The sequence below is a fragment of the Triturus cristatus genome, chromosome 3_2 (genome assembly GCF_964204655.1).
Source record: "Triturus cristatus chromosome 3_2, aTriCri1.1, whole genome shotgun sequence".
Lineage (NCBI taxonomy): Eukaryota > Metazoa > Chordata > Amphibia > Caudata > Salamandridae > Triturus > Triturus cristatus.
Genome location: NC_140584.1, coordinates 774854111 through 774869668, shown reverse-complemented (window position 1 = coordinate 774869668; position 15558 = coordinate 774854111).

Sequence of the window (15558 nt, the reverse complement as noted above, 5' to 3'; positions counted from 1 at the left end):
CTTTTAATATTTTACCCATGTTTATTTCTGGCATTTCATTCATATCCTGCACAATTTTTAAGCCCAAGTTCCTCATCTCCTTCTTGATCAGTGGGTTGTGTTTTCTCTGGTTCCATACTATGATCTACGTTTTCTCTTCATTTACTAGATACACAGACACTTTGCCAAAATTTGAGGCTATCTGCGGGCTAGCTGACAAGGCCGCTACGAGATCTCAGACAAAAACCATAAGATCGTCTGCGTATAATGCTACCTTCTTTCCCCAACCCTTGTGAGAGGAGGCGGAATATTAGCTGCCATTCTGAGTTTATGTGCTAGGGACTCTATATAGAGATTGAACATAAGAGGGGATGGGCGCAACCTTGCCTTGTGCCTCTAAATATTTTAAAAGATGAGGATAAATTCCCATTCACTAATACTCCTGCTGAAGGATCCTGATATATTAGTTGGATCACTCTACAGAATTTATCCTCTAGCTCGTATTGTTTCGAAATAGTAAACAGGTAAGAACACTTTACCATATCAAATGCTTTAGTAGCATCTAAAGTTATCATTGCTAAGGGAGTTGAATGGGTTGTGGCGAAATCAATGGCCCCTATAAGACCTATGTTAACTCGTGTAGAAATCTTCCTTTAATAAAAATCTTCTGGTCAATGTGTATAAAGCCACCAACTATTTTACTTAGCCTCTCTGCCAGGATTTTTGTAAAAATGTTATAAGCGGTGTTCAGGACTGCTATCAGCCTATAGGATTCACAGCTTGCGGGGTATTTACCTGGTTTCAAACTAAGTGTTTTTATCACCTTACCCCAGGATTTTGGTAACTGTGTCCGTTGCTCTCGAATCTACCCGAACATTACTGTCAGATAGGGGCTTAATACCTCCTCTAGAATTTCATATATAATTCCACTGGTATGCCGTTGGGCCCTGCGGCTTTACCCCCCTTACTCGTCCGTATGGCCATTCTGACCTCCTCCTGAGTGATGTCCTGATTTAAACAGTTCTGATGGATTAAGTTAAGAGATTTAATTCAACTTGCTAACCAGTGATTGACCTCCTCTTGTATAACTGCACCCTCTTCTGAATATAGGTCCCGAAATAGTCCTTAAAGGCATCTTCTATTTCCGTCTCACTGGTCACTTTAGCACCTGTCTGCCCTTCTTTGATTTCCTTAATCAGATTTCTATTTTGGTCTGCCTTAATCTTCCAAGCTAACAGCTTTCCTGCTTCCTCCCCATATTCAAAATGAACTAGATTACTAGTGTCCCGCCCTTTCTTAATCCGAGTGTGGAGAATATCTTCCATTTGATCTTCCGCCATATTTTTTTAGTATCAGACTTTAACTTTTTCATTTAATCTTCTAACCGACTCACCTCACTTCTATATCGTTTATTTCTGTAACTGGCAGCACTTGTGATCTTACTTCTAACAAAAGCTTTCAGTGTATCCAATACTATCCCTTTGAGGTCCGATACAATATTGATCTTAAGAAATTCTCCGACTTTTACTTTCAGAGATTCCATTATGTCTGTATCTGCAAGTGTAGTGCGATCTAGTCTCCATTTCCTTTCAGTAAACCTACTAGTATGTCTGATCATTAATGTTATTACAGAATGGTCTGACAGATGGGCCGTCGTGTACTAATATCCAGAATATCGCCTCAGACTCAAGTCTACCAAAAAATAGTATATTATGGATCTGTGTCCATATTTCTTAATATGAAAGGAGGCCCCCTGCAAGCAGCCAGTCCTCTCTCTCCGCAAGCCACAAAGAGCATATTGTTTTATCATGGTCTTCAAGAACGCTTGTGATTTGGGGGTAGGTATTACCCTGCTTTTATTTGATTTATCTAAACTCAAATCCATTATCATGTTGAAATCTCCTACCACAATTAAGGGACCCGGAAAGTCTAACAGATTGGTAAGCATGGCTTTTAATGGCTCACAATCATTATGATTTGGACCATAATATCCTACTAGTATCACAAATATATCGTCTTTTTTTGTTTTTACTCTGCTCCACCTACCACCCATATCCACCCTGGTGTCCAATATGCATATCTTAGCCTGTTTTTTCACCAATATTGCCACACCTCTTATATTCACACTCTGATCTGTACATATCACCTGCTGTACCCATCTTTGTTTTCTGAATAGCCCGACACACTCATTCTCACCAGGTGGGTCTCTTGTAAAATCAAAATCTGTTCAGGAGAGTCTCTTAGGTATTGCAAAATTGCGCCCCTCCTCCCTTTCGTGCGCAGCCCATTAATATTCCATGTTAATACCTGAATCGACATATTCCTGCTTTTTTTTTCCCCTACCCTCTATCTGGATTTATGTAGTTCTTCTGGATGAATTATAGCTCTCTGAGGTTTTTGAGGAGATTTTAATAATTTTTTTCCTGTGTGCTTCCCCCATTGTCCCCCCCACTTCCCTCCCTTGGAGAACTCACCCATACTACCTCCTGGACCTGATGTAAGTCCGAATTTCTTTCCTGGCACCTTAGGCACCAAATAATATACAAAAACATAAGCAAGTTCATGTGAACCCCTTTACCTCCCTAAAACAGGGCACACCATGACCTACAGTCTACTCTTATCCTCATATCATCTCCTAGTTTCCAACCCGTCCCGAATAGCCTCTAACAGGTTGTCTGCCTCTTTTATACTTATTAGTATATGCATTTTGTTATTTTACATAACTCTCAGGGATGCAGGAAATTTAAGCTGTGCTGTGGCCCCTACTGTTTTAAATTCTTCTAGGCGCTTTCCCAACTTCCATTGCCTATCTAAGGTAGCTCGTGATAGATCTGATCAAATCTCAGAAGAGAAATCTTTCCCCCTTAATGTCTTCAATTTTAATGCGCATGAAAGATTTTTTTCCTTTAAAGCATAAGTCTGAAAGTTAAGGAGAATCTTCTGCAACTTAACCCTGTTGGGTTTTTTTCTGAATGGATCTCTATGTATCCCTTGGATAGCCTTTGCTATGTCCACCTCACTCTTCTCAATCTGAACAGTAGCCTTTATAAGGGAACCACAAAAGCCTTCAGGTCGTCGCCTTCCTTCCCCCCAGGACATTCAAAATCCTCAAGTTATTTCTTCTTGAGTTATTTACAGCTGTTGCAGCTTCTCCTGCAATTCTCGCTCATCCCGCCGTGACGCCTGTAAGTTCATCTTGATCTTACTGAGGCCCACTCTCAACTCCTCAATGGTAATCTCAAGAGTTTGCGTCCTTACATACAAAAGGTCTATTATTTTCTCAAGGGCCTCACAAAAACTGCGTATGTCACCTTGATTTGATTCAGAAACTGCAAAGCCTTTCCTAATATCCACCATGAGTGAAGAGAACATAGCCTCTTAGGAGCTAGCTGGAGCCTCTAAATTTGAATTTTCATCTCCCAGCACTTTTAGAGCCATATCTAACGGAAGTTTTTCCTTACCTTTATCCTTATCTTGAGGAGGATCATCAGCTTGGGGCCTAGCTTTCCCACCTACTGAAGACATATCTAGGCTAACATTATTTAAAACGGTTTCTTGACTAGACCACTCTGGGTTAGGTGTGCTCCCCTTCGCTGCCATCACTGACAAAACCGATTGAGCCCCCATCCGCTCTGCAGCCCCTATAGCTTGCTCTCAGAGGGTCTGACTGGAGGAAAGACTATAAAGAAGGACCTCAATTAGGGAATACATTTTAATATATGCTCTAAAACCTCAGTGTTCCTTTTCACTTTCCCTGTCCACTCTGACTCCTTCCTGGGCTTCTCCTTAGGTCTAAAAACCTAAGGTCAGGGATAGTCTTAGTGTGCTCAGATATCTCATATGTTGGGGGATTACTCAAAGACTGCTCAGGGGGGTGTTTTTTCCCACCCACCACCCCCGTTATTTTGACAAACTTTCCTCTCTCAGAGAACTTGTCCAAGTTTTGTTTTTCCCCACATGGATTAACCCCCTACTCTTACTTGTTTGGCTGCCTTGCAGGTAAAATGTTTATCCGATTTTTCCGCCTTCCCTCTGCCAAACACCAGCTCCTACTTATTGTTTCTGCCTTCAAAGCTCTCCACAACACCTAGAGACTCCATCAGTTCTCCAGGGACTGCAGGAGCAGCACATATACTGACACGGCTCCCATTGACCCGGAGACCTCGCGCTGCTGCCCTGCGGTTCTTCTTGAGCTCTAGGGTGGCCTTGAGCCATCGTGTCCTCCTGGCGTTTCTGTCCTTCCTACCGCTGAGCAGCCCCTCTGCAGCCTCAACTGAACTGGTAAGGCACATCGCAATCATTCGTACGAGAGGGTGGGGGCCTGAAACTCTGCAAAGTGGTGGGCGCTCGTCTGCCCTGTAGCGATCCTCCAGCAGAGCGGCCACCATGCTCTCCTTTGGGCTGAGATGCATGTTCCAGGTTTCTGCAGTTATGTTAAGCAACATAAAAGGGGAGGCAGCCGCGATGACTATACGCTAACGCGCTGAGGGAATTCACTCCTATACAACAGGAGAGAGAGTTACCTAAGATTATCACAGAAACATTAGCTTCCCTTGGAAGAGATAATCTGGAAGCCAGACCTTGGAAATCTGTGGTTAAGGGTAATTCTGAAAAGGATAACTCTAAGCAAGCACCCGATGCTTCTGAAAAGAAATGGGACAATAAACCACAAAAAAAAATAAACAACGATCACAGAGTGGGTCTCCTCAACAGGAGCACACTGAAAAGAGATACAATCTCAAAACTTATGATAACATTAGAAAACCTGACAGATATCAGGATAATGATACACGTTCCTCTCGTTCCTTTCAGGATCAATTTGAAAAACGATTGGAGATGGGAGTATGGTCAGAGCAAAAATCAGAAGAGCAAGTCTAGCCGAAAAAGGAGACACATCGCTCTTCAGACTACATCCATCAAACAAGAAGATAAACAGAAATCTACCAAACCTCAATTTAAAAATAAAAAGAAGCAGAGATTAAGATAAGAAATGTCCAGGATCCTGAGAACTCTGCTTCTGAACGGGGAATGACCAGTGACGATGCTGGATGGTGTAGCAGAAGTCACAATAGCTCACCAGAACATGATGGATTTTCTGGAAGTAATAGTGCTGAGGGAGTGTATCACAGTGAAAACACCTGATATGAGAGGAAGTGGCCCACATCGTTTAAACAAAATAACGCTCCAGATAGCAAAGGGTCTCTTTTGGGCGGACCTGACACATGGTTTACAACATTCTTTTGGCTGAAAAGGATTGGCCACCTGAGTTTATAATAAATTGTCCAACAGGGGAAAGAAGTAATGTTACCTGCTTTCTCCACCCTCATAGCAGAATCAGTGAACAACGTATATGCGCAGGAGTGGGCTTCAGCTTTAGCGCCTGCTCTACACCACAATCATGTTGGGTGGGATGATGAGTCTCCTCATCATTAGATCCCTATAAAAACAATCTCTCAACCGCAAAGACAATAACCAATTAAACATGAAGCAAAGAAACAGGTCAGGGATCAACTTGAGTACCAGGGTGTAATAGAAAATTGCTCCTCATCAATGAATAATCCTTTGTTTACTATAATGATACCCAACAATTTATATTGTTTTGTCTTCTATTACAGACCAGGGGCGGCTCCTCCACCACAGCAGAGGAGCATCCCCCCACTGCTTTCTCACAGTGCAAGAAGAGGAAACATAAAGTGATAATAACTACCATTTTATGTTTCTGCTTCTCGCACAGAGAGAAAGCAGAAGGGTTTGGTTATTTCGGTGCTGCTCTGCAAGCAGGGCTGGGCAGGGGAGAAGTGCTGTGTCCACTCCTGAGTGAGCATGACTGGTTTGGTCGGTCCTCTGGGGCCAACCAAACCAGTTATGTGCACTCTGCTCTTCTCCATGCAGGATGCAATGCAACCTACATGGAGAACATGGCCGGGCCATTAGCCCTTGGCTGGGCCGGTGTCCCTACCAATCACAACGCTGCTTGCACCATTGTGATTGGCTTAGGGGTGGGAGCCTGGCTACCTGCTTCCTGCCTGCAGGAGAGGAGCAGAGATGACGCGGGACGCCACGAGCGGGAAGGTACGTTTTTTTTTTTGTCAATTAAACACCCCCCACTCCCCCACCCGCAAGTCATGCTGCCCGCGACTGTTACAGACATTTGAATGCATGCAGACGCACATTTGCAGTCCAGCATGCACTGAGTGCCTCACTGATGAATAACATCGTGCGGAAGAAATACAAACCAACACTAGACATCTCAAATGTTTTTTATTGCCAGACTATAGCGCCTGGAAGTAGATATTTGACCTCACTTTCAGCGCTAGGGTCTCAGCTGGAAATTTGTCGTTTGCCACAAGGGTATAAGAATAGCCCTAGGCTGTTCTCAGCCAGAGTAACTAAGTTACTTCAAAGTATTGATGAAGAGGGGGTGTCTTATGGAGATGATATTTATCTGAGGATGAATTAATGGAACATTTGGCTAGAATGAACAACATAGTGGGGTTTGCTTACCTGGACAACAAATTTTATTTTAAAAAATCAAAAATAGCCCACCTCAGTGTTCTGTTTCTGGTATACGAGTTATCAAGTGAAGGCAAAAGCCTGGCAACATATTTTCTTGTGAAATGTTCATTGCTCAAACTTCCGATAACTCTGAAAGGGCTACAATCTATTTTAGGATTTTTAAATTATGGCAGAAGTAAAATTTTGGATTACTCAGAAAGAGTAACACCTTTCTATGACTTAATTAGACCTGACTTTTCAGTGCAACACTGGATACAGGAACATACTGATATTTTACGATCCGTACAAGCTGACATGCTAGTTTCCAGGCATTTACACTCATGTGTCAACACAACTAACCTGGTGATCCACGTAGTCACTGGACCAACAGGGTTCACTCATATGACTTTCAATGAAGGTGATACACAACTGTACACATCTGTATACAAATGCTGAAATGAGTTTTACACCAACTGAGAACATTTGCACAGCTGTACAGACTTTTATAATGAGAGAGAGCCCTGGCTCAGGGAAAATGCATAATTGTCTTCACCCTAGTACCGACCCTAGAGGCGGTTACCAAAACAAGCATCCCGAAAGCTAAAGCTCTACATCCAAGATGGATTCAATGGGCTAACTCTCTCACTGCAACAGCTGTAGATTACAGATTTGACGCTACATCATAAACACAAACATTCCTGCAGTACGAACAAGAATATCCTCTGCTGAATGAAATTATGCCTCTAGATCGATATGAATGTATCATTTATACCAATGGATCTGCTCAAAGGGGCACATGCGAGGCGGAAGGTTTATTTCCAGAATAACAAACACACAATCCCTAGGAGACTGCACAGTGCAGCTGGCAGAACTAAAAGCCCTGATTCTGGCACTACACAGTACGGATGGCAAATTCTCCACACTTATCGAGTGTGAATCATTTTACTGTGTATAGTCTTACAATGAATACCTTCATTATTGGGGTCAAAACGGGTTTTAAGATTCTAAGGTTTCTACAATCAAGCACAAGTTGCTTTGGGAACAAGTGGCAAAGCTGAAAGAAGGCCCGCTAATGGCTCATGTTATTCATACATTGAGTCATCAGCGTGTTCGTGTTCACTTTGAACGGAATTCAATGGTGAATGAAGCCACCAAGGCAACAGTTCGTACTGCTGCCATTGCTGCAATCACTCGTTCTAGTACGAGGATAGATGGAACAACCATGATAGCTGTCAATGCGATGCAGAACAGCTCAGCACCACAGAATGGCTTTCCACTCAAGTACTCCTACAAGTTAGATGCACAAAATATTCTGTATGTTCAGATTCCCAGAGTGGGGGATAGAGTAATACCAAACACTGACCGCAGATTGAGATTGATACTAGCTGCACATGAGGGTCTGGGTTCAGCACATGCAGGGATTACTGCTACAGTTTCATTACTAAAGCAGTGTTACTGTTGGCCAGGTCTCACTAAACAGACAAAGGACTTTGTCCTCAACTACCAGCAGATGAAAGGTTTAACCATAGCACGTACACCGCAATCACCTTTATTGATCTCATACAAACCTCTTGCATTTGTCTATTTGGATCACTGCGGCCCTTTACACTCTGACGGGGCTTACAAGTACATCTTGGTGGCAGTGGATTACAGCTCTAGATTCCTGTGGGTTTGGTCCCACCGCTCGGCTGACGCCCAAACTGTTATAAAGGATTTGCAAGTCATTATCCGGACATACGCAATTGGCAGGGTCCGGCATTTAGCTCTCAGGCTTACAAAGAAGCCATAGGAAGTTTGGGTGTGGCCTTCCAGTACTCTTCCCCCTACCATCCTGAGGGAAATTCAGTGGTTGAGAGGAAGAACCGGTACTTAAAGCAATCCTTAACAGCTAGGGTACTAGGCTTGAGCAGCAGTTGGGTCAATCACCTAGACAGGGTCCAGAGGGCACTTAATAACATGCCAAGAAAATCCCTGTGGGGTCGTACACCCTATGAAATCCTTTTTGGGGTGAGAATGTGGGTACCAGAACTTGATTAGTCAGCACAGTGGTGGTCAAAACTCCATTTGACATCAATGTTTGTTTGGATGTTTTAGAGGACTTGAAAGAATACCGAGCTTTACAGAGCTACGTCCAAGTGAAACGCACCCCCACTGGGGAAGTGAAAACATATTCGGCAAGACCTGCCTGGGTCTCGAAGATTGGGGACCAGGTCAGAGAAAATAATGTGGACAAGAAAGAATTTGGGCCATCTTACAAAGCACCTGTACCGGTCCTGGCTGCTGAAGGTACCAGAAATGTACTTCTTCCACCTCTTGCCGGTCGCCGAGACAAAAGGTCTCCATCAATCTGATCAAACCACACAATGTGGCCGATTTTCAACAGTAGGCCGCGTGGTGTCCTGGGTAGCTGCAGATTTCCTCTCACTACCGTACAGGAAAAGCAGATGGAAGCTATAATATCAAATGAATTTGTATAACCAAATGCGAAGAGGGAGAGGGCTGTATTGCCGCACCTGACAAATGAATAGTGTTGTTCAGTATAAACTTGAATAATGCAAGGAACCAAGGAACACTTCCCTCTGAGCTCCTTAAATCAGGACAAAAGTCCTTTTCAAAACATACATGCAAAATAGGTTCAGCACTATTTAAAGAGAGTCCATAATATTTAAAGGATTTTCCAAGAAGTCGCTTTGATTTTCTTAATCAGTCTTCTCTTTATTACATCATATCACAGGTATGTAGTATCACAATCTTGATAGCAAAAGAAAGCCATAGCCGACGCGTTTCGTCTCCTACAAGGAAACTTCTTCAGGGCAAAAAAAGAATTATTGCATAGAATTACATCAGTTAAAGGAAACGTTATGTGGAGACCTTCAATAAATGAGGGACAATACCCAATGGATATGTGTATCTCTGAGTGTGGTACCAGAAGCACTCGTAAAATAATTAAATGTAGGGGCGAAAGCTGCTTAAAGTCTTCCGCTAGACTCAGTACCAGAGCGGCATAGTAACCCGTAATCTTTTCGTGGTGTCCACTTCTTGGAAAATCCTTTAAATATTATGGACTCTCTTTAAATAGTGCTGAACCTATTTTGCATGTATAATATCAAATGAAGTCTTTACTTTCCAGAGAGAAGAAGTAAACAACAATGAAATAATACTTCTCCCTACTGAAACAACTACAACTGTACAGTCAAGTACAGAAATTTCAATTCGAAACATTGACAACGTCTATGTCAACATGCCACAGATCGAGTTATGTCCCAGTTCTACAAAACCTGCTCAGCTGCCAAAAAATAGACCGGACGGCGTCTGGCTACTTTGTGCACTATGACTACTTTTCATCGGATCCAAGTGAACCTCAACTGCCAACACTGCCACTCCCTTTCAAGCTACGAGTTTATTCTCTCTATCTTTGGCTGAAAAAGACATACCTTGTTGCTCCTTGGATACATTTCTGGGTTACAATTGGATTACTTTTCCTGGTACTCTGGATTGGTTTGGTGACTGTCTTCTTTTTACTTCTGAATGGACTTTATCTCAAAGAATGCTCTGCAGTCCAACATGTGAACGTGGTACTGAAACCACATTAATCATCGCACCTTGAACTGAGGGACCTGTCCTTGGGAACATTACAGCAGTTCTAGTTTCTACTGAACATTTGCAAATTCCATATTTGTTTAAAATTTCTTTAAATTATATCATCACCTCTAGTACAACCTCTGATGATTGGGACATTGAAACTACCCATAATTTGCTTTCAGATGTAAAGCAATCAGCAGCATTTTCTAATGTTGAACTGTATGATGGTACAAGTAATTTTGGTGCTATGTTCTATTATCAACATTATGGTCACAATTTTTACACAAAGAAAGCATCACACGTGTGGATTACAATTACAGCCAATGGAAACACTATACGACACCACCAAAAGGAAGTTCAAAAACATTTGCACAAAAGTTTGCATATTTTTCTGATTTTGACACCAGACCCAGCCTCTTATTACTATGAACTTGCAACTACACCTGCAAAGAAGAATATGCTCACAAACACCAAGCTGATTTACTCTGCTTCCTTTATTTCCCAACTGTCTATACAGGGTTTTGACTTTTGGAAAGCCACAATAGACACAAAATCTGTCTGGGAAACAAAAGATTGACCGGTTCAGGGAAAAGAGATGTTATTTAGAGCATGCCTCATTCCATATCAAATGATTTTCCTGAATAAAACAGTGCAACAGAATTTCTGTCTTGGTTTATCTTAGGCAACAGATTTGAACATACCTTGCATTCCCACATTTGCATGTTTTGAGCATTGGCAACAATACACAAAGTACAATTACATTAGATGCCATGCTCCGCAATGAATCATACAATACATCAGACGCTGATCAGCAGGGTTGGTTGGTTTGGCCTCTAGACACAGATAAATGTCAGTCTAGGTTCCTGGGTAACACGGGAGGGTTTAAGTCAACAGGCCCGACCTATGCTACGTTCAAACAGAACTCGCAGGGATGGTGATATTATATAGTGTTGGGAAGTTATGCCTAGATTGGCTAAAGACCTCAACACATTCCCAGGTGAAAAAACACTTGTCCCTTCTTTCTGATTACCTGGCTCTAAGGAATGTTTTACTAGGTCCCAGAAACCTACGTCAAAAGTGCTTCTTGTATGGAATATACAACGAGCTCTGTAGGATTGCGCAGCAGGAATCTGCAGAGAGATTGCAAGACATTGACACAGGTAAATATGGAAAAGGCTTTGGCTGGGGTTGACAACGGTATGACCACTTTATCATCCAGAATGTATTCACTTGCAACACTGTGCTTTCTGCAATCAACATAATTCAGCAGGGCATGTCTATTTTACAACATGGACAGTCACAATTAAGTTCCCTTTTATTACTGAGCTGGGTGTTGCAAACACTACGTTCTGGCCATGTGCCGTAGTGTTACATCAACACTACCAGTCTGTCTTCTGAATATGATCTGATGGAAAGACGGATAACAATGGCATCTAGAGATGCGAAATACATCATGTTGCTCATTGAAAAAGTAGACCAATTAATTTTTACTGTGACAGAGGCACTATCCACAGACTGGATTATCCATGGTTATTTCACCGTGGCATGGTGAGCGAAAAAACGATGGATTTAGGTCCAGATCTCTGTACCGGGGTGAATGTATGACATTGTTCTGCATTCTGTTCATCAACTGTTGTTTTTGCATTTGTCACCCCGAGTGGGACGGGTATGCTCAGACGTGAGTCCCGTGCTCTCCATGCCACTGGAATCAGGCTATCCTGGCTGAAGAGGGGTGAAACCCCGAAACCGGTCTTAGGATGCTTGGTTCCAGTCCAGGGAGGACCTGGCTTGGCAGTTCGGGCTGGACTGTTCCCATGAGGCACAGGGTCAAGACTGATTTGCATATGGCTGGGTTCAAACTGGAATGGCATGGTGAGCAAAAAAATTATGGATTTAGGCCCAGATCTCTGTACTGAGGTGAATGTATGACATTGTTCTGCATTCTGTCCATCAACTGTTGTTTTTGCATTTGTCACCCCGAGTGGGACGGGTATGCTCAGACTTGAGTCCCGTGCTCTCCATGCCACTGGAATGAGGCTATCCTGACTGAAGAGGGGTGAAACCCCGAAACCGGTCCTAGGATGCTTGGTTCCAGTCCAGGGAGGACCTGGCTTGGCAGTTCGGGCTGGACTGTTCCCATGAGGCACAGGGTCAAGACTGATTTGCACATGGCTGGGTTCAAACTGGAATGGCATGGTGAGCAAAAAAACGATAGATTTCGGCCCAGATCTCTGTACTGGGGTGAATGTATGACATTGTTCAGCATTCTGTCCATCAACTGTTGTTTTTGCATTTGTCACCCCGAGTGGGACGGGTATCCTCTGACGTGATCCCGTGCTCTCCATGCCACTGGAATCAGGCTATCCTGGCTGAAGAGGGGTGAAACCCCGAAACCGGTCCTAGGATGCTTGGTTCCAGTCCAGGGAGGACCTGGCTTGGCAGTTCGGGCTGGGCTGTTCCCATGAGGCACAGGGTCAAGACTGATTTGCATATGGCTGGGTTCAAACTGGAATGGCAGGGTGAGCAAAAAAACAATGGATTTAGGCCGAGATCACTGTACTGGGGTGAATGTATGACATTATTCTACATTCTGTCCATCAACTGTTGTTTTTGCATATATCACCGTACTGGTCACGACTTTTCAATTTCAATACTGTGCCGTTTCAATACTCTTTGCTGTCTTAATGGTAACTTACAATGAAGGATTACCCATTGACAACAATTTTTGCTTAATCATCTTGTCGTTGCAATGAAATATGAATTGGTCACTTACCAACTGATCTTTAAAGACTTCAAATCGACAATCTGCAACAAGTCTCCTTAATGCAGATGTATATGTGTCTACATTCTCCCCAGGATTTTTAACTCTTTTGAAGAATATATGCCTTAACATGACAAGACTTGGTTGCACATCAAACCTAGTTTACACTTTTTTTACAGTCTCATGATATTCATCGAACTCTACTTCCTCCTATGTTACTAATCCTGGTAAATGCTGGAATATGGCTATGCCCTCAAACCCCAATGAATGTAAAAGTAAATATTTATTCCTCTCAGGACGCAATGAAAGTGCCCAAATTTCCCCTAAATAGGTCTCGAAGGCATCAAACCATTGCTTCCATTTTATTGGAGTATGGCCTAGGGTATACAAGAAATGTGTAGGTGGATGCACAGCCTGCATTGTGTAGGGTATTATGTGCTTAACTTACTTAAATTTAAATTGTATTATTTTCTAACCAAACACCAGTATAATAGCAGCTTTATCACAATATTAGGGTAATAGACACTGTTTCCATGCATATACAGCAAGTGTGCCCATCACTGAAACAGGCTGGATAAATATGTGTGATTATTGACAACACAAAGTATCTGAGAGCTCTGTGGGTCAGTGTTGGAGGACCCCCTCCTATATGTCTTCCTCCCGCTGAAATACACCTTTAATGGCCGATACTTTTGCTAACAATATCCACTTTGTAATTTAGAGCTCTACTATTTCTTGGTAACATGTTCACTATGAAGAAACTCCTCATATGATAATATGACCGCCTTAACTTTTGAAAGCACTATTCATAGACTTGGTAGATCAAAGTTATTGTTTTAACTCTTATTGGATGAGCACACATAAGTTGTGTGCGTCAGAGTTTATTTCTTATTTATTTATTTATTTATTTATAGGTTTTATATAGCGCTAGCTAGACCCAAAGGTATCAGAGGCCTTTACAGAATCGATAGCAGGGCAATAATTCACTCACCGAGCAAATGTCGAGTAACAATCATAGGTTCACGTACAGACAACAATATATACACATGAAAAAAATATCAGGCTATGCAGGTGGAATACAAAAACAAAATGTATGATGAAAGAAGTTCGGCCCTGAAAGCGGTTACTGATTGTGGGCAATTCGCATAGTGTGAGTCCAGAGAGAGAAAGACATTCTAGGCAAAAGAGCCAAACAAAGAAAACAGTCAACTTTTCAACGGGGTCTGAACTGAGAAAGAGAGACTAATAGAACCAAGTTCAAGAATTGCTCTTGTGTTCCATTATTTGTTGAGGAGATGGTGTTTCGGGTCTATTTTGAAGCCAGTGAAGGAGGGGTTGCATCGCAGATCCCTCAGGAGAGAGTTTCACATACTGGGAGTGTTACCCAAAAAACAGCGAGCCTGGGTTGATTTCTTTTTTAGTTTGGGATGAACGAGAAGAAGTGTGTTGGAGCTTCTCAGTGTAGCGATCACCCATTAGGCGACCGCCCGACAGGCTCTTCTGTACCACAACTACGTTCAAGTACCCGGGCGTAGGTGGAAAAAAGGCCCTGAGTGAGTGAACCGCTACTTAGACGCCGTATGTTTTCCTTTCTCGTTTATTCCTACCACGTTCTTAAAGGGACAGTATCTCTTGCCTTAGCGTTTACTCCTTCGTGAGGCAGCAGCAAGCTGGACCTTGGTTTTCGTTCCGCCCCGTTTCATTCTGCCACATGGTGGATTCATGACTGCACAGGAGTATTCACCTTGTCCAAATTTTGCTGTGACTTTGTAACAGTGGACATGTGGCTGCTCTTGGAATCGTCTGCTGGTCCCCTGGTACATTTAACTTGACTAACCTATATCTGGGAAAGCCTTTCGATTCCCTCAAGACTATCAATGAAGTCTGGTTGCAGGATTTTCTGGTGAGTGGGAGGACGGAGAATATATGTAAGTGTCTATCTGTGTAGGTAGGGCAGACTTCTCTTACCTGTTGTGTTTTTCTCCTATGCTGCAGTGTCACGATCAGAAGGGTGCCTAATAGTCTCCTAGACCAGACCAGGGAGGTCCGAAAACACTTGCAACATCATTTTGTTATTTTATCCCCTTTCCCATTTCCCCCAGGTGCTACCTTTCACAGTAGGGTGCCTTTCCTCTGTGGGGGGGTGCGTTCAGGGGAAGTGGGGGCATTCTCTGCTACCATTGTCCCTGCTGGTCACCAGGAAAAGGTTAGTGGCGTTATTCCTATCTTGTGCTACCGGCGACCTGACAGACCTGACACTCAGAGATCTGGCTCTTCCTGCTTTTGTGAGTTTGTTATCTAAATAGTATGGGGTGTGTGAGTGAATGGCTTTGTGGGTGATACAGGTAGTCTTGCAATTTCATCTTCCTTTGATGGGAAGCCAGTTAATGATTTGAGTGCAGAAGTGATGTATTCATACCGTTTAATATCTGCTATGAGCCGGGCTGCGATGTTTAGTACTGAGGGGAGCAAGGTGGGTTTTTGGGGTCCCTGCGAGGATATCATACCCGTAGTCAAGTTTGGAGAGGACCAGAGATTGAACGACCCATTACAAATCATCCGAGGAAATGAGTGGTTTGATTTTATTAGGTGTTTCAGTGTGTAAACCACTCCTTTGGCTGAGTTTTTGATGTGGTCCTTCATTGACAAGTTTTTGTCCAGGGTGTAGCCTAAGGATTTAGCCGAGTTGGATAGAGGGAGAGAACAATTTAGAACCTTCAGGTCACTGTTTCAGTGTTTGA